The 22,151-nt window shown below is 35.9% G+C and overlaps 2 pseudogenes; one reads left to right on the forward strand and one right to left on the reverse strand.

Moving 5' to 3' along the window:
- Positions 1-12,791: 12,791 nt before the first annotated feature.
- On the reverse strand, positions 12,792-18,673 carry LOC101716278 (vomeronasal type-2 receptor 116-like; annotated as a pseudogene).
- Positions 18,674-19,112: 439 nt separating this feature from the next.
- On the forward strand, positions 19,113-21,511 carry LOC101711425 (polyadenylate-binding protein 1 pseudogene; annotated as a pseudogene).
- Positions 21,512-22,151: the final 640 nt, after the last annotated feature.

Here is a 22,151-nt window from a genome sequence, read left to right on the forward strand (position 1 = left end):
CATGCACTAAACTAAAATAAAAATGGGTAAAAGATCTAAATATTAAAACAGAAACACAAAATCTTCTGGAAGAGAGAAAAAGTAGAAATTTTGAAGACATAGGTGTAAGCAATGACTTCATGAACATAACGCTGATGCTATGGGAAATACTATGAAGAACCAACAACTGGGATCTCATCTTATTAAATACAAAGCTTTTGCACAGCAAAAGAAATGACTAACAGAGTGAAAAGGCAACCCACAGATGGGGAAAAAATTTCAGCAGTTGTCCCTCAGACAAAGGACTAATATCTAAAACACATAAATAATTGAAAAAAATCAGACCCCAAATTTAAAGACCCAATCCAAAAATGAGCATCTGTGATGAACAATGGTTAAAAGTTAATGATTATTATTTTAGACATCTAGTTGGTGCTACAGTTTTGTGTAGCATGATGAGTTAAGGTAACACCCTAACTATGAATAAACAGCCAGTAAATTTAATCTGTCTTTGGAAGAACTGGCCCCTATGAATTCTTAGAATGTATAGTTAAAGAAATATAACTTTGGCTTTAGATAGACCTTACTCATTTTCACATACAAGAAGGGAAGTTTGAAAATTGGAGAAACAGATTAGAATCATTTGGGTTTTGTAAATGGACCTTGGTATCAAGAACTAAAAGAATTGCACCCATTAACACATCATTAAATGGTTCATATTACAAGAATGATAGTCAGATGGTGCTAAAAATATCAGTGAATAGAAGGAATAATGTTAAGTGTCTGTGAGAAGCAGAGAAACATGAATCTATGGAATGATTGTGGTGTATCAGGCTTGCAATTAAGTTACCCAAATGTATACACATCAAAGATATGTAGCTGCCAGCATCAAAAACCAGGAAACCCAGATCACCAGAGCCCTAAGTAAAAATAAATCTTGACAATGCAGGGACACCTGATGAAAGCATGAAGCATTGGAAGGACTGGAAACTCTTAGAACTCTGTGAAACACAGCATTGTAAATTTTAAACTGATCAACCTGTTATTCTTTAAAAACATAAAACAATGTCAATGCAAAAATCAATATTTGTACCATCGCTTTTGTAAAACAGCTCTAGCATCATCACCTTTCCTACAATTTTGAATACAAATTATCTCCTGGAAAATGACAGTTTCTTACATTTCTATTCCCTGATATCTAAAATGTAAGCGAGACTACAATGCACTATTGTCTTGTATTATTTTTAAATTGTCTTGTTGTGTTGATGATTTTTCCTCAATAGGCTAGTTTATTTTCATGTGCTGTTAATGCTTCCTGTGTAACTGTTAAAAACATCTATTCTTACTGTTTCTGCAGTACTGTTTTTGCTGTAGGTCAAACCTTGAACCTCGTATACTCCGCAAATGCTTTACCACTGATCTATATATTCAGCCCAGAACATGTATCTTTCAGTTGATAGATATACTTATCTCTAGGTGACTAATAAATTAGACTTACTAATTACATTTTTAAGTATTCTAGTAATATACAGATATAATTTATTTGAAAATAGATTATTGAAATTCCTCAGCATAATGCCATATATTATGCAATATGTTCTCCTTTTTCCTCTTAATCTTTTTCCTCCTTCTATCATCATCATCAGTGATGATTGTCATTATCATTTTTCCTCTTAAGGATATATTATCTTAACATATTATATAAAGTCACAATTTATATTTCTTTGCATATTCTGAATTTCTATACTGTTGTAAATGGAGCACACATTTTATTTGTTATTATTTCTAATAGTATATTTTTCCTATATTCCATTAATCTAAAATTAACATAGACACCTTAGATTTATTCTGTTGGGTGTTTTAGAGTTATTGCCATTATATCTTGGAATTTTTCCACGTTCATTTTGGTTTACACATGTCTTTTATGAAAAAGAGAGGTAAATTATTGATTTTTCTATCCTATTAGATGAAATTATTCTATTTAAAATCTGTGAAATTTTATATAGTTTCTTTGGTTACAGTACTTTTTGTATTTCTCTCCATTTTCAGATAACTTTAAATTACTTTCTAGGTTTTTACTGAGTTGCATTTGTGTTGGTTATTTGACTATATCTCCTCCACGTGGTGGAGAGTTACATTCTGTAATTAGGCAGAGGAGACTTCTCACCAAACTGTGAAGGTTCTAATCCTCTGATCCCATCTATTTACTGAATAAGAAAATTAAGTGTGCATCCCAGCAATCCCATTGCTTAAATAAGACTGCCTTGGGTGTTCCTATCCCTGGTAAAATTTGAGACTTTAGCAAAATATTATACTGAAAATATATTAAAACAAACAATAGAAATATTTTTCTAAAAACCCTGTGTTAATATTGCCTTGAATATGTGCTAAAAACAAACTTTGTAAAAAGATTGAAAATTTAAAATTGTCAGTATTAAAAATGTTAAATTGCATGTAGATAACCTGGATTTGGAGAAAAAGGAAAGAATTGAATTCAAAATTAAAATCTTCATGTAACATTGGGCAGTGAAAGGAAGACAACAGATTGTGCACTTATGATATCTGCTCCTTTAACATAAAAAAATGTAAGGATGAAACAGGTTTGTCATTATAACTTGCTCTTTGAGATGATATCTGTATGTAAAAGTATTAAAGAAGGTAAAGTTGATTAGTGATTATGTATGCATATATATGGTATATATAATGTATACATATATACATACAGTCTGGTATATATAGATACATATAAATTGGAGTGTATACATACACATGCATTAGAAAAATATATATGGTAAAGTCTCATTTGTTATACAGATTTTATTATTAAAATCTGATATGGACCTACACACTGTTATGTGATCAATAACAATAACAATAACATTTCTCAGTCTTAAACTATAAAGAACTTGTGTATTCTGTTAATCTGGTAGAATTACATAATTTCTAAATCATACCCATGATTATCTACTTATATAACTCAAACTTTCTACCTTAAAAATAGAAAGCCTAAAGTAAATTTTATCTTCAACAATTAAGTTCTTAATTATAAACATTACTGAAATCCACAGAAGAGAGAGATCTTTTAGTCAGTCACAGGAATTGTAATCCAGTGGACCCATCAGAGGAATGGGCAATTTTGAAATCTTATTTATTAAATAACAAACACACACACATATATCACAAACCTTATTAAATACAAAAAGGCAGTAAACAGTTCAGACAATGCATAAATCAAGAGTTGCTCTGATGAATTACCCTTAGGTTATACAGAAAATCAAAACAAGGATTAGAAAAGAGTAGCCAGGATCCTCAGAGAAATAGAAAGGAAAAGGTGGAAGAACAAAATTTTGCTCTGAGAAGTAATATATGAGTATTGAGCTTCTGACAAGAAAATGAAAAGGAATAGTATGAGCACATGAAATAAGCCTTCACCTGAAACCAAGGAAAAAATAACTTTAAAATATATAAAATAATTCAGTTTTAAAAATTAAGAATAGAAAAGCAGTCCACAGAAATCAGTAAATTTGTTTCTATGGGAAGATCAGTTAAATAGATATTATTTGGGCAAGGGAAAACAAACATTAACATTAACATTAAAAGAATGGGACTATGAAGAAATCCATGAACACAATTTTAAATTCATTACATTTGTTTTTATAAAAGACCTGTTTTAAGTTTTTAAAATTAAAATTTAATTACCCAGGATGATTGATATATGAAAAGAAGATGAATTTATACAAATATTGACCCAGGGTTTCTATAGAGTTGAAATAAGATTCCCAACATATACCAAGGCTGAGTGAATTTACAGATTAGTTACTTCTGAAACACGAGAATAGAAGGCAGGCATGGTGGTATACACCTGTAATCCCAGCACACTCAGAGGCTGAGGGAGGAAGATGGCGAGTTCAAGCCTAGCTGGGCAGCTTAACAATTTTGCAAGTATCTGTCACACTCACACACACACATACTCACACACACACACAAACACAAAAACTGCTGGCGATGTAGCTCAATGTGCAGGCCCTGGATTCAATCATTGGTATTGAAAAAAACAAAAAGCAAAATAAAAATATTTACTAGGAATATCTTAAATAAAACAATATAGTTAACAAAATCAAAGTGTGCTTCCTATGATGTTGACATGAGCTTGCTAGAGATACTCAAAACAAAATTTAAGTAAAGAATATCTTAAATGAGTCCTTAGAAAATTTGACAGTTTAAAAAATATCTTTCCATTTCTGCAAGAAAAAACACTGTTTATTGAAGTTTATGCAGCACTTGATACTAAAAAGCATCCACTTTTATTGAATGTATTAGTTTAGGATAAAGCTATTTCTTCAACATTATTATTTCAATGTAAATGAAACAAAATGCCTGTCCACATTCATCGATGTGGAGAAGTGTAAGGGGGATGGATATTTTACTATGCTTGATTTAATCCATTGATAATGTAAATATGTGTATATATAAAATCACATAATAATGCATTTCATAAATATACAGAATTAGTATTTGATAATTAAAGATAAAAATGGAAACTCTTTCAAGTAAAAACTTAGATACTGCTTAAAGAAAAAAGCAATAAGTCAACAATGAGAGTGGGTGAGGGGCAGGCATAGAATGTCATCCTCTTTCTGGGGGAGGCGTGGCACAGACAGCTACTCCTCCATCCTCCCCTGACAGAGCTTATATTTGGAAAATTATAAAGCACACTACAGATAAAGTGTATTTTCCCTTAAATGTTGAGCTGAATATTTCCTTTTTATTACATTCATGTACCTGGTTTATTACAGCAAAAGGAGACAGATTACTATCACTCAAAGAAACAGAAACATGGGCAGTGCCACTGAGCTATATCCCCAGCCCTTGACAATAGCTTTTAAAGACTGGTACAAAAAGCACACTAATATCAACAACAAAGCATCCTGTAATTTAAGGGAAGTCCTGAGATTATGTTTTAATTTCAGTAGTTTAAAATTTACTATCCATGTGTGGAATATGATACTAGAGACCAGTACAATGTCATCCAAACCCTTGCAGTAAACATTTGTGAACTGTGTAAGGGGCTATGAGAAATAAAAAGCAGACAGTGTAGCCTTTGATTTAGGGTCTTAGCACATATCACACACACAAAAAAGAAGGAACTTACGGCACAGCAAAGGAGTCCTTTGTAGGCTGTATGCCAAGGATACCAGTGTAGTATATAGAGATATAAAGGGAGAAAAATGCCCCAATTACCACATCTCCATCTTTGTACACACTGGTGCTTCTTTCTCGAAGGCAGGGATAGTTATCAAAATTACACACTAAGACAGGAAACTGCAGGAGAAGGAAGATAATAAAAAGGAACATCTTAGAAATGTCTGCAAAACCTTAAGCTTGAATGAAGAAGAAACCTGCAGTGTTGGCCAGCTTAGTACATATATTATGTGCTTTCATGTGTGTATTACTGTTTTTTGACTCAGAAGGACACTCTTATGCCCCTGACTCCTTTCAATCAAGCCTCCTGTATGTCCCAAAAGGAATTTGCCACCGTTATTCTCCTGGGCTCTGGTGTCCAGGTGAAAAACACAAGTTGGAAATTATATTTGAGTATCATTCTCCCCACCTAGAGGCACCATGATTTCATCCAAACTCACTTATAGAAACATCCCAGGGGCTGCCTCCTGTTGGAGAGATTTGCTCCCATGACTATGCCATTAAGCCATCTGCATAGATAATATTTGCTGAGTTGCTGATGGATTGCATGAGAACATTTAATCTTAGGTGTTTGTTGGAATTTTCTGTAAAGGCTTATGCTCAGCCAAGCACATTGAGACAAATGTATTTTCCTATTTGAAAGATACGCCCCCCCAGTCTTTATTATTATTTGCAAACTATGTAGTTTTAATAAAAATTTACTTTAAGTGCAAAATCTCTAATGATTAAAAAATTTAGGGGATAACAAAAGTAGAACATTTCAATAGTAATTTTATTAAGTCTATGCTATTAATATATCAAATCTATTGAATATATATATTATGTAAAATAGTGGGTTTCCATGTCTCATAGTCTGTATATTGCAAGTTGTTCTAGGTACAAAAGCAAACACACATGAGCATGTGGCTGAGAGCATCACATAAATATTTGATATCCATATTCAAGCCATGTTTTCTAATTTGGGCCAGATATTGTTATGAATGGAATAATGTCTCCAATAAATGTTATGTTGAAGTCTGAACTCTTGGGCTTTTGAATATGATCTTAATGGAAAATAGGGTGTTCACAGATGTAATAGTTAAGGCCATTAGAGCAGGTCCCAATCCAATATAATTGGAGTGTTTATAACAGAGAAATAGCACATGATGACAGTAATAGACTGACATGGATTCTACTGCTATCCACGGTCACCATTTAAAGCTAAGAATAGACAGGGACAGATTGTATGCAGCTTCCCAAATAAAGGATTAATCTGATGAAATCTTGATTTCAAATATCTGCAGTCCAGTATTGTCATAGAATAAAATTCTGTCATTTAAGCTGGCATGTTGTGATACTTTCTGAGTGCCCTAAGAAAAGAATCCAGTTATAGGTGGGAAGTAATGTAAGAGATATCAGAGGCATACAACAGAACTTTTAATCTCTCCTCCGATTAGGAGTGGTTTTTAAAAATCTCTCCATTGCCATATGCCAATTGTTGTATTTCCCAGTGCAGACTGCCAGTGCAGGACAATATTTTCTGGAAAGTGAATTGGATTGTTTGAGACACAGATGTAACAGTCGTTGGTGAGTACTCTTTTATGGGAATTTTTGGGATTAGTGTCCTAAAGTGGGGGAAAATAAATAAAATCCACTTAGTACTTTTGTTCTGATATCTAAAAAAATTGAATCTGATGCAATTAATGATGAAACTAAGAAAGCTTCTACAAGGTATATTGAATAATGCTATAAGGTTTCAAAAGTAGAAAATCTTATTGCCATAAAAGACATATTGCCAAAAATGATGGGGTAAGTGGGTTTGTGCAAGGGGCTGTATTTGAGAGTGGTTAATAGTAATGTGTCTTTTACTGTAATATTTCAATACTAACAGTATTTGCTGATCAACCCCTATTGGTCAAATGTTTGTGGTAATTTCTGTTCAATAAAACCATTCCTGTGTTATCTCATCTATCTTAATCACTGGTAACCTGTAACTTCTGGACCTTCCCTAAAGTTTAAATGACCATGAAAGATAAATATTTTGGAAGTATTCTGGATAACAAAACAGCCACAACAGTGCAACTGTGGAAGTGCAACTACAAAGGAAGACTTTAAAACTGCTTCAGAAAGTAAGTAGCACGAATTTACTGAGATAAAAATATTTGAAGTGAGCAGGAGCATTCTGAGCAGGATTAATAGCAATGTGTCTTTTTCTGTAATATATTTTTAAAATTTGAAATATAAATAAGCAAAAGAGTAAAATAAAAGAGAGATGTTAGTAAACAAAGAGACAGATCTTTTGTAGATGGGGAAGTAGATGAGGGAGAAGGAGGCAGGTGTAGGTTAAGAAGGTATATAAAAATATTAAAATATGCTTCATACATGTAACAAATATATACTAATAAAAAGCTATGAAGAAAGAATTGATGTTGGAGCCGTTCCAGTAATATTGACTGAAGAAGACCTGAAAAAGACACTGGGGAGCGACTAGATAAAAGAAGGGAAGCCAGAAGCCCGATATCAGAGAATTCTAGAAAAAAGTAATGGTCCCCAAAGGTGGTCATCAATTTGACTTTTCTTCCATTTCAAATAAAACAAAGATAGAAATACATATTGCATTTATTTATGATAAGATAGATGATCTTATTAATATTTATTAACAGGGGGATTAGCCATATTAATATAATGGGTAAACCACTTGTGAGCCCTGCAAGTCAAAATTTGAGGGTGATATGAGGAAGTGGTGTTTCTCAGTTTTGATTTAGAGGAAAGTGGTTTCCTTATAATTTAGAAATTAAGTTCAAATGAGATTTCTTTCCAAGTTAACAATATTTACTTAGCTTGAATATGAGGGGATGGTTGGAGCAGTGATGGAGTTCACGATATTGAAAGTTTAATTTCAAGGTAATTAATTAATTTAATTAAGAATAATCAGTCATGATGTTCTGAGGAATGACAAAGGGACACAAATTTAAAATTAAAATGTAGGAAGTAGTAAAAAAATGTAGGAAGTAGTTATCTAGGATAGACATGACAATTCAGATATAATAGAGAAGGAGTAAAAATGAAAATGAATACAGAAAAATTTCTAAGTTTTATGGCATGAGCAGAATTCTTTTGCCATATTGTCCATTTTTTCCATGTAGCAGTAGGTAAATGACAAAAAGAAAAATATATGAAAGTAAGTAAGCATGAAAGAAGCTTTCAAATATTAATATATTAAAGTAATTTAGTGAATAATCGAACCTAATAAGATGAGGATCCATAACTTGTTCAATATGTTCTGCCCAGTGAGGCAATGATACAGGCAGAAAACTGTCGTTGCTAAGCTTGAGTTCTCAATCAGCAGGTATGGAAAAATATCACTGGGATATCAGAACACTCTGACTAGGTAAGCATGTGATCAAATGGGTCACTAGACTGAACTGAGCAATAAAAATGAATACAGATTGGCCTAATAGGTGAGAGGGAGGGTTCAGTCAGATGGCATTCCCTTGTGGTAAGGCCAACAAGTTACATGCACTAATACTAATTGTATGGATAATCTAGAAGGTAACGATTCCAGATCAAACTAATGAATGAATGATGTGTGCCTATGAGGATGAACATTTTTAGGAGCGTAAGCTTGAAAAGAATACTGATCTAAGTTCAAAATTAGGTGATGTCTCATTATACTAATACAATTTTATTATTAAAGATTTGGGAATGATAGCTATGCTCATTTGGAACTGGGCAACAAATTTGTACTTCACATTGATGAACAAATAAGCCAGTGTGTGTAAAACCTCAAGAGAATAATCTCTTTTTTTCTTTCTTTTTCTTTGGTACCGGGGATCGAACTTGGGTCCTTGCGCTTGCATAGCAGGTGGCGAAACCACTGAGCTAAATCCCTGGCCCAAGAATAATCTCAATTAATACAATCTTACATCTTCTTTTCTTTCGTTTTAGTCACATCAGGATCAAAGACTGCAGTTAATCTTACACTTGATTAAGACAAATAACCACCATTTATCCATGCAGTGTATTTAATTATTAACACCATGTTAGATAGAATTGTAGTTTATAAAGTCTTCCCATACAGTAATATGAAATGTAAGACATTATTCTTTATAATGAGTATTAATATAAAACAGGATTTACTTCCTATTTGAAGAAAATGTCAGATGGGATGAATTAAATTTCTCCAGACACTTGCCTTTTTTCCCCCCTTAAATTCTTTTATTGGTACATTTTAGGTATGCAATACATTTACATTTATCATTGGGGACTTGTACCTTTACATGATGTATCTTGGTTCTTAGTTTTTCCCCATTCCCCTGCCCTCCCTTCAACCCTCCCTATTTAAAAAGACTTTGTTTCCATTTTTTCCTTTTCTCATATTTTTTCCTTTCCCTTCTTTCCTTTCCCCTACCCCTCCCACTTCCCCTACCCCTTTGGATCTTTTCTTCCTATTTCACATTATCAATTATCCATTTTAATCCTTATTTACACTTTCAATTTCTCACACCAGAGAAACTATTTGGTGTTTACATGTGTGTCCTATTTATTTCACTTAAGAGTATCTCCTCAATGTGCATCCGTTTAGCTATAAATGTCTCTAGTTTCTTGATCTTTATGACTGAGTAGTACTGCATTTTATAAAAAACCCACATCTTCTTTATTCATTCTTCAGTTGATGGGCAATTGGGCTGTTTCCAAGCTTTACCTATTATAAACTGTGCTGCTATAATTGAGTGCACATATATTGCTGTGGCATGATTCTTTTAATTCTTTTGGGAAGATACCCAGCAGGGGAATAGCTGGATCAAATGGGACCTCTAATCCTAGTTTTTTGAGGTATCTCCATACTGATTTCCACAGTGGTTGCACCAGTCTGCACTCCCACCAACAATGGAGAAGGGTTCCTTTCTCCCCACAACCCCACCAACATTTGTTATTGGTTGATTTCTTGATAGCAGCCATTCTTTCTGGGGTGAGGTGGACTCTCAAGTGTTGTTTTCATCTGTATCTCTTAAATGACCGGTGATGTTGAACATTTTTTATGTGTTTATTTGCTGCTTTTACTTCTTTTCTCCAGACACATTCACTCTGTAGTTTTTGTTCCTTGCTGCCATGCAGTGGTCATGGTTCACAACCCTAGCTTTATAACCTGGGTACACCTGGAACTAACCTGTGATAGACTTGCCTTATGGGAGTTGTGAAATTTTATAAAATGTTCCAACTATTCTTAAAAAGTATTCCATAGTGGCCTTGAAATAAATCCATATAGAGAGAGGCAAGGGCAGTGTGGTCAGATTGAGAAACATTTTCCGAATCTCTGATATGGAGCAGCCACAGCATGTATGATCAGTTTTCCTCAGAGGGATGGGAAGCAGGAGAGGGTGGAAAGTTTGTGAAGGTCCAGATTTATAGCATGGATAGGAAGAAAAACTACTTCTGCACCACTCTCAGAGTACCGAATTTTAAAAAATTGAGTGTGACTCTTTGGATTTGGAAATATATATCTATGTATGACATGTGTCATGTTATCCTACAATTTGAGATCAGATAGAATATGGAGAATACTTTTGAACATTAAGAATATTAACATGGAAAATTATTTTTCATTCTTTATATGCAAAATGGAGGTATGAATATATTTCATATGAGCAGTAATAGCCAAAATCTCAAATTTAACCTTGGGAGAGAAAAGAGATCCCACTGTTGCCAGAGGACAATGCATGTGTATATGGGTTGGGATTAGGGGTTACTCTTAGAAGAAATTTGAAGCATTCATGACACCTATGCTGAGAACTGTGGAATAGATTGGATCTCAGAGCTTCTTCCTCCTTGGTCTGCTCTGCCTGCTTACTGCACAGGTATCTCTTATTGAGAACACAGAGAAGACAGGTGAAAGGTGAGTTCTTGACTGTGAAATTCCAGATGTGTAGGGATCTATTCTTTTTTTTTTTTGTACCAGGAATTGAGCTTAGAGCCTCATGCTTGCCAGGCAGATGCTGTGCTGCTGAGTTACATCACTGGCTCCTGTAGAGACCTATTCTTCTCTGAAAATTGTATCTGTTGCCTGAAGGTGGAGAAGTGTCTCCTCTTGGTCTAAATCTTAAAGTATGCCCAAAAGCTGTTCAGGAATCTGTGTTCCTGGTAAATTTTAATTAAAAATACTTATAACAGATCTTCTATAAAGATGAATACAATTAATTTAAAATTGCTTTCATGAATTTCTTCATGGTTGCCTTGTCTTACTAATGTTGTTAATGTTTTCCCTAAGGTTGTTTCTCTTTTTGTCTGAATAATATCTATTTTAATGATTTTCCCTAGAAACAAATTTGCTGATTTCTTTGAACAATTTTCTCTTCTTAGTTTTAATACTGAATTATTTTACATATTTAAAAATTATCCTGTCGCCTTGCTTTGAGATGAAGGGTTATTTCACATGCTCATATTATTCCTTTTAATTTTCTTCACAAGCAACCCTAGACTTAGGTATTACCTCTTAGACCAGTGAGAGTTGTTGTCATAGTTACTTTTCTCTCATTGCTGAGACAAGATACTCCACACTTAAAGTTAAAAGGAGGAAAGGTTTATTTAGCTTACAGTTCATAGAGGTTTCAGTACATAGTTGGCTGTTTCCAAAACAGAGTGACATATGGCAAGGGAAATCTCTGAGGAGAACAACAGTTCATGGTGCCCACAAGGTAGCAAAAAACAAGAGATCTCAACAGCCTCTTTCTGCCTCTTTTATCTTATCCAGACTAATGGGATAAAGGTGGTGTCAAACTCATCAATGGATTGATTTGGTAATCACACACTCTTAATCCCAGCATCACACACTCTAGAGTCACCACTTCTGAAAAATCCCTATGACCACAGGAGGCTTTGGGGGGACATCTAGACACAAAGCATAACAGTTGTAATCTAGAATTTAGGAAAATCTTTCAAGAGAGAAAGGCTGTTCGTTGTTTTGACTGTACCCTTTGTACAGAGAATGAGATTGTCAATGACATGGTAAGAGGATGACTTATGGTCAAACACTCTATGTCTATTTTATATTAACCTCATCAATACAGAAAATGGCAAAAATATCAAAAAGGTCAACAAAGAAAAAGTAATTTTCTTCTTAACAAATTAATGTTGTACTCAGTATTTTTAGTCTTTATATGCACTGTACTTTGAACACTATGATTCATGTATATACCTTTGCCTTATTGGGAATTGAAACCAGGAGTGAAGTGATTTCTCACTGAGCTACATTCTCAGCCTTATTTATTTATTTGGTCTCATGGTATTTCTTAAAGAAGAAAAGAAAATTTAATGAGTTGTATATCAGAAACAGCAATTTACAAAGAAAAATTAGCAAACTAAAAAAACTAGTAAACAATTGTGGAGACAAAAGTAAATAAGGTAATCAAAATTAACCACAAATAATAGGATTTATTGCAGATTTAACGGAAAGAACACAATATGCAGAAAAAAGTAAAATTGAAATGATGAGTCTTACATATGGTAGTGACTGTAAAACTATTAGAGAAAGAAGTAAACATCACTTATTCATTAAAGCAAATCTCACAGTTTAATCTATTGAACTAGAAAAATAGTGCAGAATTGTCTAAGACATTCCCTGTATTTTAGAAAAATGTATGCTTAAAGCTAGGAAGGCTGTTTTCTTCCAGAATGTGTTTTACCTCTGAATGCTTTCAGTGAATTTTTTCTGGTCTTAACAAAATGATAGAACACTTAGGGGCAAATATACAGACTAGTAGCCCTGCACTGGTGGCCAAAATGAAGAAGACCTCCATGGCCACCATGACTTTCCCTTTGGTGCTATGGTAGACTGGGAGGGAAGTAACCCAGACACTACAGAAAACCACCATGTTGAATGCCAGGTACTTCAGTGAATGTGTCAGGCAGGCTTCTGGCCAGGAAAGCCACAATGAAACTCCCCAAGGCCAGAGAGCCCAGGTATCCCAGGGTGCAGTAGAAGGCAGTGAGTGAGCCCTTGTTGCATATAATGATGATGTGGCCATGCTCAGATCATGGTTCTGTGTCAACAAATGGTGGATTTGTTCTCATCCAGATTCCACAGAGGGTGAGTTGGATCAGGGAGAGGAGGGGAATGATGGAGTTGGGTGCCCCTGATACTAGCAACTGCCTCATCTTTCTTTCTGGAGTAGTGACCTTAAAGGCCAGAACCACAGTTATGGTTTTGGTCAAGACAGTAGAAACAGCCACAGTAAACACAACTCCAAATGTGGTCTGCCTGAAGATGCAGGTGGCTGTGTTAGGATGGCCAATGAAGAGTAAGAAGCAGAGAAAACAGAAAATGAGGGAGGTGAGCAGGATGTAACTGAATGCCTGGTTATCGGCCTCAACAATGGGAGTGTCTCTGTTCTTCACAAAGTCCCCCAAAACAACGCCTGTGAGAACAGTGAAGCTCAGGACTGTGCCAGCCAGAACATTCCCCAGTGGGTCTTCATAATTCAGAGAAGTCACAGATTTTTGGATGGAGTGGTTTTTCTGAGTGTTGGTGTACTGATAATCTGGACATGTCACACACAGTATCTGGTGAAAAATACAAGTTGTCATTAGTACAGGTTCAATGTTGATCTTATTCACAAACCCTCATATACATACAAAGAAATTCATTGGACTAGGGCCAAATTGTTCTCCTTTGTTTTTCCAAACATCAAATAAAGAAAGTTATGCAGGGAAGAACCCTATATTAATACTGTCCATATTTTTCATGGCCCACAGAACAATACTATTCTTTCTCCTTACTAATCTGACATATTCATGAAAGTACTTTTTAATTTTCACAAAGCATGTGAAGACCTACTTATCTAAATTGAACATCTCTAAGTGATGCCTGATATATTCATTCTATGTCCAAGCATTTATTGTGAAACTACCATAATTTGTTATGTTCCTGAGAAGTAGACATGACCAATCATACTTCATGTTCAATAGAGTAAGTAGTTGCACTCTACAACAAGTTGTAGTTTTCACCACATACATATTGAAATTTTGGATACAACTGGATTGAATCAGTAGATGAAATTGGAAATTATTAACACCCTTCCATTGAGTCTTTCAATCTATGAGCATGCTTTCTCTGACCACTCACTTCTATTTGTGTAAATTGTAAAGAATAGAAAAGTTTTATCAAAGGTAGGAAAAGAAACTCATTCTGCCGAGTGAGTTTGGGCCAAGTGAAAGTAGGAAAATAAACACACTGTGCAGGAGAGAATTGGCTACTGTGCTGTAGTCTCCTAGAAGTGGTTTCAAGGTTCCTTGTGACTTGAACAAACAGTTGGTAAAAACAAGCACAAACTGATTGTGTAAGTTTAAAAAATAATTTATTGGTAGAATCTTTCAGAACCTTCACAGAATTGTTGCTTAATGTTTCACACTTTAAGGATATAGTAAGCGCTGCTTTAAAAATTCTGTTTCTGAATGAATCATGAATGAGGTCTAGAAATAGGGTTTATATACAAATTTTGTTTGTCACCACATTATTGCACTGGCCAGAACATCAAGCCTAATATTTGTAGAAGTATTAACAAGTAGAATTATTGTCTCATCCTTGCTTTCATTATTTAATGACAAAATGTGATGGACATATTTATGAATGTAAAATATTTCCAATCTGCAGATAGCATATATACCCAAATTAACTACATGGTAATACATTCTCAATATATTTCAAAACAAACTTAAAAGCATACTATGTTATGGAATTAAAACATATACCAGCCGGGCCAGGGATTTAGCTCAGTGGTTACGCTGCCTGTCTTGAAAACATATACCAGCCATAAAAATACGTTTAAAAATGTCTAGTACAAAAGTTATTTCACCCGTGGCATAATGTAGTATTAGAAATTCAAGTATTTCCAAAGTGGTAAATATGAAATGAAAAATTTCTATATTCTACCTCTTCTGAGCAATCAAAGTAACACAAGATTCATCATGTGAATATATTTCCAAAATAGTTAAAAACACCACAATATAGAAACAAGACCAAAATGCTAAGCAAAATACATTGGGCACAGAAAGCTACATATTACATTGATTTTCTCATATGAGAAATCCAGTTATTTTTTAAAAAGGGGGAAATAATGGCAGAGTTTTGGAATAGAGAGTAGGAATCAGGGGAAGGTAGATGAGGAATAGTAGGAAGAGGGGTCAAAAATGATCAAGATGTGATATAGGGACCAATTTTCTCAAATAAATGTAAATGTCATGTATTGCAAAACATACCAATAAAAATTTTGATATTGGATTTCTGTACCTTTTCTACACTGTGTTCCAGCCCATGAACCCATCATCTCTGTGTTTTAAGAACACTGAACCTAATTACATCATGTAAATATTATATAAGGTGGGAATTTCATTTGCCACTCATAATTTTGAGAATTTATTACACCCCTTATTTTTCTAATATATGAATGCTACTGTGTCGAAAGCCAGAGGAGAATTGAGGCATTAGTCTCCTTTGTGGGTTCAAAGGAGAAAGTCTGCACTGAAGGTGATGGTGTATTGCAGGTTTTTAGGAAAAGTTAAGAGACAAGTTGTTTATCAGAGAAGGTACTAATGGATATCAGAAAGTAGATGAATCTTGTGTTCTTTTTTTTTTTTTTTTGGTACCGGGGATCAAACTCGGGTCCTTGAGCTTGTGAGGCAAGCAACGGAACCACTGAGCTAAATCCCCTGCGCTCTTGTGTTACTTTTATTGCTTGTACCTGTGTTTGGGTGAATAAAGGCAAGATGAGCCAGATGCTGGGGTGGGGGGAGAGTAGGGGGTGCTCCTTTGCCCACTGAGAGGCAAGAGGCCCCTGGCTGCCTGCATGCTAAACTGACTCCTGTCTCTTTGTCATTCATCTTCCTTCAACCAGGTCGGGGAGAACAAAGTAGCGGGTCTAGGTTCCGGAACAAGGCCAGCCGGTGGGCTGGCCACAGGTGCTGCCCCACATAGGGTTCTGAACTGGGCTCAGCTCCATTACTGTCTCTGTGAAAAAGTGTATACAACCCTTCCCAAAATATAGATATCATCACTTACTGAATCCCACAGTCTGTGTGGACATCATTATTGTAGCTCGGTAGCACTAACAGCAATTCAGGCCATTATATGTTCTCTCTCCTGCTCACCTATGAATTCTAGGAAAGCAGGGATTAAAAATCTAGTAATTGATGTTATGCTGCACTATAAACATAGGATATACCAAAGACATTTCTTAGAAATGTCTATTTCTCAAAAAACCTAAGTTCCTGCCTTTTGTCTAAAAAATGATGATGATGATAATAATAACAATACCTTATGTTAAGCAGCATGAAGTAGACGGAATTCTGTAACCATGGCATAAAAGTGAGGGATTTTCTTGAGAAACTAATGCCATAAATGGGTCATAAAAATATATTACACACAGAAGCAGGTGCCTGTAATCACAGCTACTTGTAAGTCTAAAGCAGGAGAATCATGAGTTCAAGGCCAAGCTGGGTAACTTACTGAGACAATCTCTCAAAAGAAAGAAAGAAAGAAAAAAAGAAAGAAAGAAAGAAAAAAAAGAGAGAAAGCTGGGAATGTAGCTCAGTGATAGATCACTCCTAGTTTAAATTCCCAGTAATGTCAAAATATATACACGAATCACTGTGTGCCAAGGACAGTGCACGTGCCGAGGACAGTAAAAATACTGAGAATAGGGGCCAGGGATTTAGCTCAGTGGTTTTGCCGCCTGCTGCGCAAGCACAAGGACCCGAGTTCGATCCCTGGTACCAAAAAGAAAAAAAAGTACTGAGAACAACGTTAATTTGTTAACTGAAGGGGAAAATAATTTTATCTTAGTTGACCTTTTCAAGACTTTTGCCATTTTCTGTATTGATGGGTTAATATAAAATAGAGGTAAAGTATCTGTCCATAAGGCATGCTCTTACCAGTGTCACTGGCAATCTCATTCTCTGGACAAAGGATGCAATCAAAACAACAGACTTTCCCTTCTGAGGGAATTTCCTAAATCCCAGATTACAACTCTGGCTACATACAGAGTGGGGAATCTGAGGAAAAGAAGACATGTGTGGGCAACTTCTTATTCTTTTATTTAATATTTAATAACTAGAGTGATAAACAATTTTTATACAAACAAATTATTTAATTGTATGTCACATTTATGAAATTTATAAATATTTACAAAAATTAAATTAAATAAATGTACTTTTTCCACTCATTAGGACACTGATAAAGAAATCCTTTAAACTGGAAAGTAAGTTGTTAAAATTCAATATGTGGTGATTTCCTGAGCAAGGCTGAGTGCACGAAACCCATAAAGAGATTTTGATTATGCTGACTAAAATGCATCATGATTAAGTCCCATGTACCTGTATAATTCCTGAGGCCCACTCTTGCATACCTTCAGATAAAGACAGTTGCTGACCATGTGGAACATATGGGGAAAATGGTCCAATTTTTACCATAAGTCTAAGACCTTCTGGAAAATTCCAAAAGTTGAGAATGTTATACTCTGCCTCCAGTTTTCTTTGCTCATCCAAACTCACATGGTCTCCAGCAGGATTATTAAACTGGATGTTCTTCAGAAAGGAGTTCATCTAAAAGAATTACATCATTCTGTGATGAACAGGTCCACAGTATTAAGATAGAAAATCCACATGAGGAAAATCTCTTAACTGTCTTTAGTTCTTATTTCATAATGCAATTTTAACAATGGCATCCACTGATGTAGAATAAATGAATGCCTATGGAAGACTGAATTATCATAGTGTTCCTGCAATGTCAGTCAGTTTCAACAGAAAATACTCCAATGAACCTTATTTAAATAAAGCTTGCTCATGGGCATTAGGTAAAACTCAATAGTGGAATCAAAGCTTCTCACACCTATTTTCTCTCTGATTGCTCCTAGAGCATCTACCTGTATAATGAGAATGCTAATAACAAAAGTATTTGTGAATTAAATGAGAAGAAAATTCATATAATGTATTCATGTAGTGCTTAGCATTACTTACATTTTTATGAAAATTAACACACTTCTTTTGTTCTCATTATTTATAATTTGTTTTTATTTTCAGATAATTTCTAAATTATTTTCTAGGTTTAAAAAAATTCATTGTTAAGAGTAAAGGCTATGTATGACAAAGTCACAGCCAGTAGCATTCTGAATGGAGAAAATCTTAAAGCTTTTCTTGTCAAATCAGGAACAATCAAGAACATATGCTCTGACCACTCTTTTTTTTTTTTTTTTAGTACATGCTTGGTCCATAATGAAAAATTCACTGTGGGCATTTGTAAATGTCTGACCACTCTTTTTCAATATAATTCTTCACATGTTAGCAAGAGCAATTAGGGAAGAGAAAAAATAAAAGGGATACAATTAGGAAAAGAAGTCAAATTATCCTTGTTTGCAGGTCTTGTGATCCTACACTTTGAAAACCCTCAATATTCTAGAAAAAGAATTTTAGAACTCCCTTCTCCCCGGCGGTTAGTGCTGAGAGTGCAGAGTGTGTGCTCCGGGCTCGGAACACACATTTATTATTAAAAAATCCCCCCCCAAAATCTAAAAAAATTCTTCAACACCCCCCCCCCCCCTTTAAAAAATATCCGCGTCTCCCCCGCCGGAGACTTTTATTTTTTTTCTTCCTTTTTTATAAAATAACGCGGTGAAGCAGCCGAGACAGCCCCGCCTGCCCGCGGCCCCGCAGCAGCTCCCAGAAGTAACCCAGAGACCGAGGCCTTCCCGCCGCTCAGACCGACACCGCCAGACTCTCCTCCCCTCCCGGCGCCCGCCCGGCCGCCCGCCCGCCCGCAGCAGCGGATCGACCCCGTTCTGCGGCCGTTGAGTAGTTTTCGGTTCCGGTTGATTTTTGTCCCTCTACGCTTGCAGGTCCCCGCCCCCCCGCCCCGCTCAGGCTCCCGCCCGGCCCGGCCCCTGCAGCAACTCTCCTGCTCTCGGAAAGTTCGAGGCCTGTGGCCCTGCGGGCAGCTGTGCCGAGATGAACCCCAGTGCTCCCAGCTACCCCATGGCCTCCCTCTACGTGGGAGACCTACACCCCGACGTGACCGAGGCGATGCTCTACGAGAAATTCAGCCCGGCCGGGCCCATCCTCTCCATCCGGGTCTGCAGGGACAGGATCACCCGCCGCTCCTTGGGCTACGCGTACGTGAACTTCCAGCAGCTGGCCGACGCGGAGCGTGCTTTGGACGCCATGAATTTTGACGTTATAAAGGGCAAGCCAGTACGCATCATGTGGTCTCAGCTTGATCCATCACTTCGCAAAAGTGGAGTAGGCAACATATTCATTAAAAATTTGGACAAATCCATTGATAATAAAGCACTGTATGATACGTTTTCTGCTTTTGGTAACATCCTTTCCTGTAAGGTGGTTTGTGATGAAAATGGTTCCAAGGGCTATGGATTTGTACATTTTGAGACACAGGAAGCTGCTGAAAGAGCTATTGAAAAAATGAATGGGATGCTCCTAAATGATAGCAAAGTATTTGTTGGACGATTTAAGTCTCATAAAGAATGAGAAGCAGAACTTGGAGCTCGGGCAAAAGAGTTCACCAATGTTTACATCAAGAATTTTGGAGAAGACAAGGATGACGAGCGCCTTAAGGATCTCTTTGGCAAGTTTGGACCTGCCTTAAGTGTGAAAGCAATGACTGATGAAAGTGGAAAATCCAAAGGATTTGGATTTGTGAGCTTTGAAAGGCATGAAGATGCACAGAAAGCTGTGGATGAGATGAATGGAAAGGAGCTCAATGGAAAACAAATTTACTTTGGTCAAGCTCAGAAAAAAGTGGAATGCCAGACGAAACTTAAGGGCAAATTTTAACAGATGAATCAAAATAGGATCACCAGATACCAGAGTGTTAACCTTTATGTGAAAAATCTTGATGATGCTATTGATGATGAACGTCTCCGGAAAGAGTTTTCTCCATTTGGTACAATCACTAGTGCAAAGGTTATGATGGAGGGTGGTCGCAGCAAAGGATTTAGTTTTGTATGTTTCTACTCCCTAGAAGAAACCACTAAAGCAGTTACAGAAATGAATGGTGGAACTGTGGCCACCAAGCCATTCTACGTAGCTTTAGCTCAGCGCGAAGAAGAGCACCAGGCTCACCTCACTAACCAGTATATGCAGAGAATGGCGAGTGTACGAGCTGTGCCCAATCCTGTAATCAACCCCTACCAGCCAGCACCTCCTTCAGGCTACTTCCTGGCAGTTATCCCACAGACTCAGAACCGTGCTGCATACTATCCTCCTCGCCAAATTGCTCAACTAAGACCAATTCCTCGCTGGACTGCTCAGGGTGCCAGACCTCATCCATTCCAGAATATGCCCCGTGCTATCTGCCCAGCTGCTCCTAGACCACCATTTAGCACTATAAGACCAGCTTCTTCACAGGTTCCACGAGTCATGTCAACACAGAATGTTGCAAACACGTCAACAAAGACAATGGGTCCACGTCCTGCAGCTGCTGCCGCTGCAGCTACTCCTGCTGTCCGCACCGTTCCCCAGTATAAATACGCTGCGGTTTCCGCAATCCTCTGTAGCATATGAATACACAGCCACAGGTGACCATGCAATAGCCTGCTGTCCATATACAAGGTCAGGAACCTTTGACTGCTTCCATGTTGGCATCTGCCCCCCGTCAAGAGCAAAAGCAAATGTTGAGTGATTGGCTGTTTCCACTTTTTCAAGCCATGCACCGTACTCTTGCTGGTAAAATCACTGGCATGTTGTTGGAGGTTGATAATTCAGAACTTCTTCACTAGCTTGAGTCTCCAGAGTCCCTCCGTTCTAAGGTTGATGAAGCTGTAGCTGTACTACAAGCCCACCAAGCTAAAGAGGCTGCCCAGAAAGCAGTGAACAGTGCCACTGGAGTTCCAACTGTCTAAAATTGATCAGGGACCCTGAAAAGAAACTCGTGCTTCACCGAAGAAAAATATCTAAACATCGAAAAACTTTAAATACTATGAAAAAAATTGCAAAATATAAAATAAATAAAAAAAGGAAAGGAAACTTTGAACCTTATGTACTGAGCAAATGCCAGGTCTAGCAAACAATGCTAGTCCTAGATTACTTGATTTAAAAACAAAAAAATACCAAAAAAGTAAGATATAAAAACAAATTAATGTTTTATAGACCCTGGGAAAAGAATTTTCAGCAAAGTACAAAAATTTAAATCATTCCTTTCTTTAATTTTGTAATTCTTTACTGTGGAATAGCTCAAGACGTCAGTTCTGTTTTAAGTAACAGAATTGATAACTGAGCAAGGAAATGTAATTTGGATTATAAAATTCTTGCTTTAATAAAAATTCCTTAAACAGTAAAAAGAAAGAATTTTAGAACTGATTATTGAATTCAGCAATGAAGTAGGATATAAAATCACCAATAAAAATACAATAGCTTTACTATATACCAATAATGGACTAGTGAGGAGAAATCAGGAAAACAATTCTATTCATGATAGCATAAAATAAAATAAAATAAAATACCTAGGGATCAATCTAACAAAGGAAATGAATGAATTGTAAAATTAAAATTTTAGAATATTAAATAAATTGGGAAAGATAATAGAAATGGAAATACCTTCCATGTTCTTGCATTGGCAGAATTAATAATGTTAAAATGGCTATATTATCAAAAGCAATCTACAGATTCAATGCAATCCCCTTTAAAATACTGATGACATTCTTCACATAACTAGAAAAAGCAATCCCCCCAAATAAGATAGAAACACAAAAGACCCCAAAAAGCCAAAACAATAATAAGCCTAAAGAAAAAGACTGGAGATGCAACAACATCCAATTTCAAATTATACAGCAAAGTCATAGTACTAAAAACAATATGGTACATACATTAAACTAAAATCAAAGTGGATTAAAGATCTAAATATTAAAACAGATACACTAAACTTGCTGGAAGATAAGTTAGGTAGAACTCTTGAAGACATTGGAATAGGAAAAGACTTTATGAATAAAATC

This window comes from Heterocephalus glaber, unplaced genomic scaffold (assembly GCF_053883595.1).
Source record: "Heterocephalus glaber isolate CG9 unplaced genomic scaffold, H.glaber_assembly_v1.0 deba00001140, whole genome shotgun sequence".
In the NCBI taxonomy this organism is placed as follows: Eukaryota; Metazoa; Chordata; class Mammalia; order Rodentia; family Bathyergidae; genus Heterocephalus; species Heterocephalus glaber.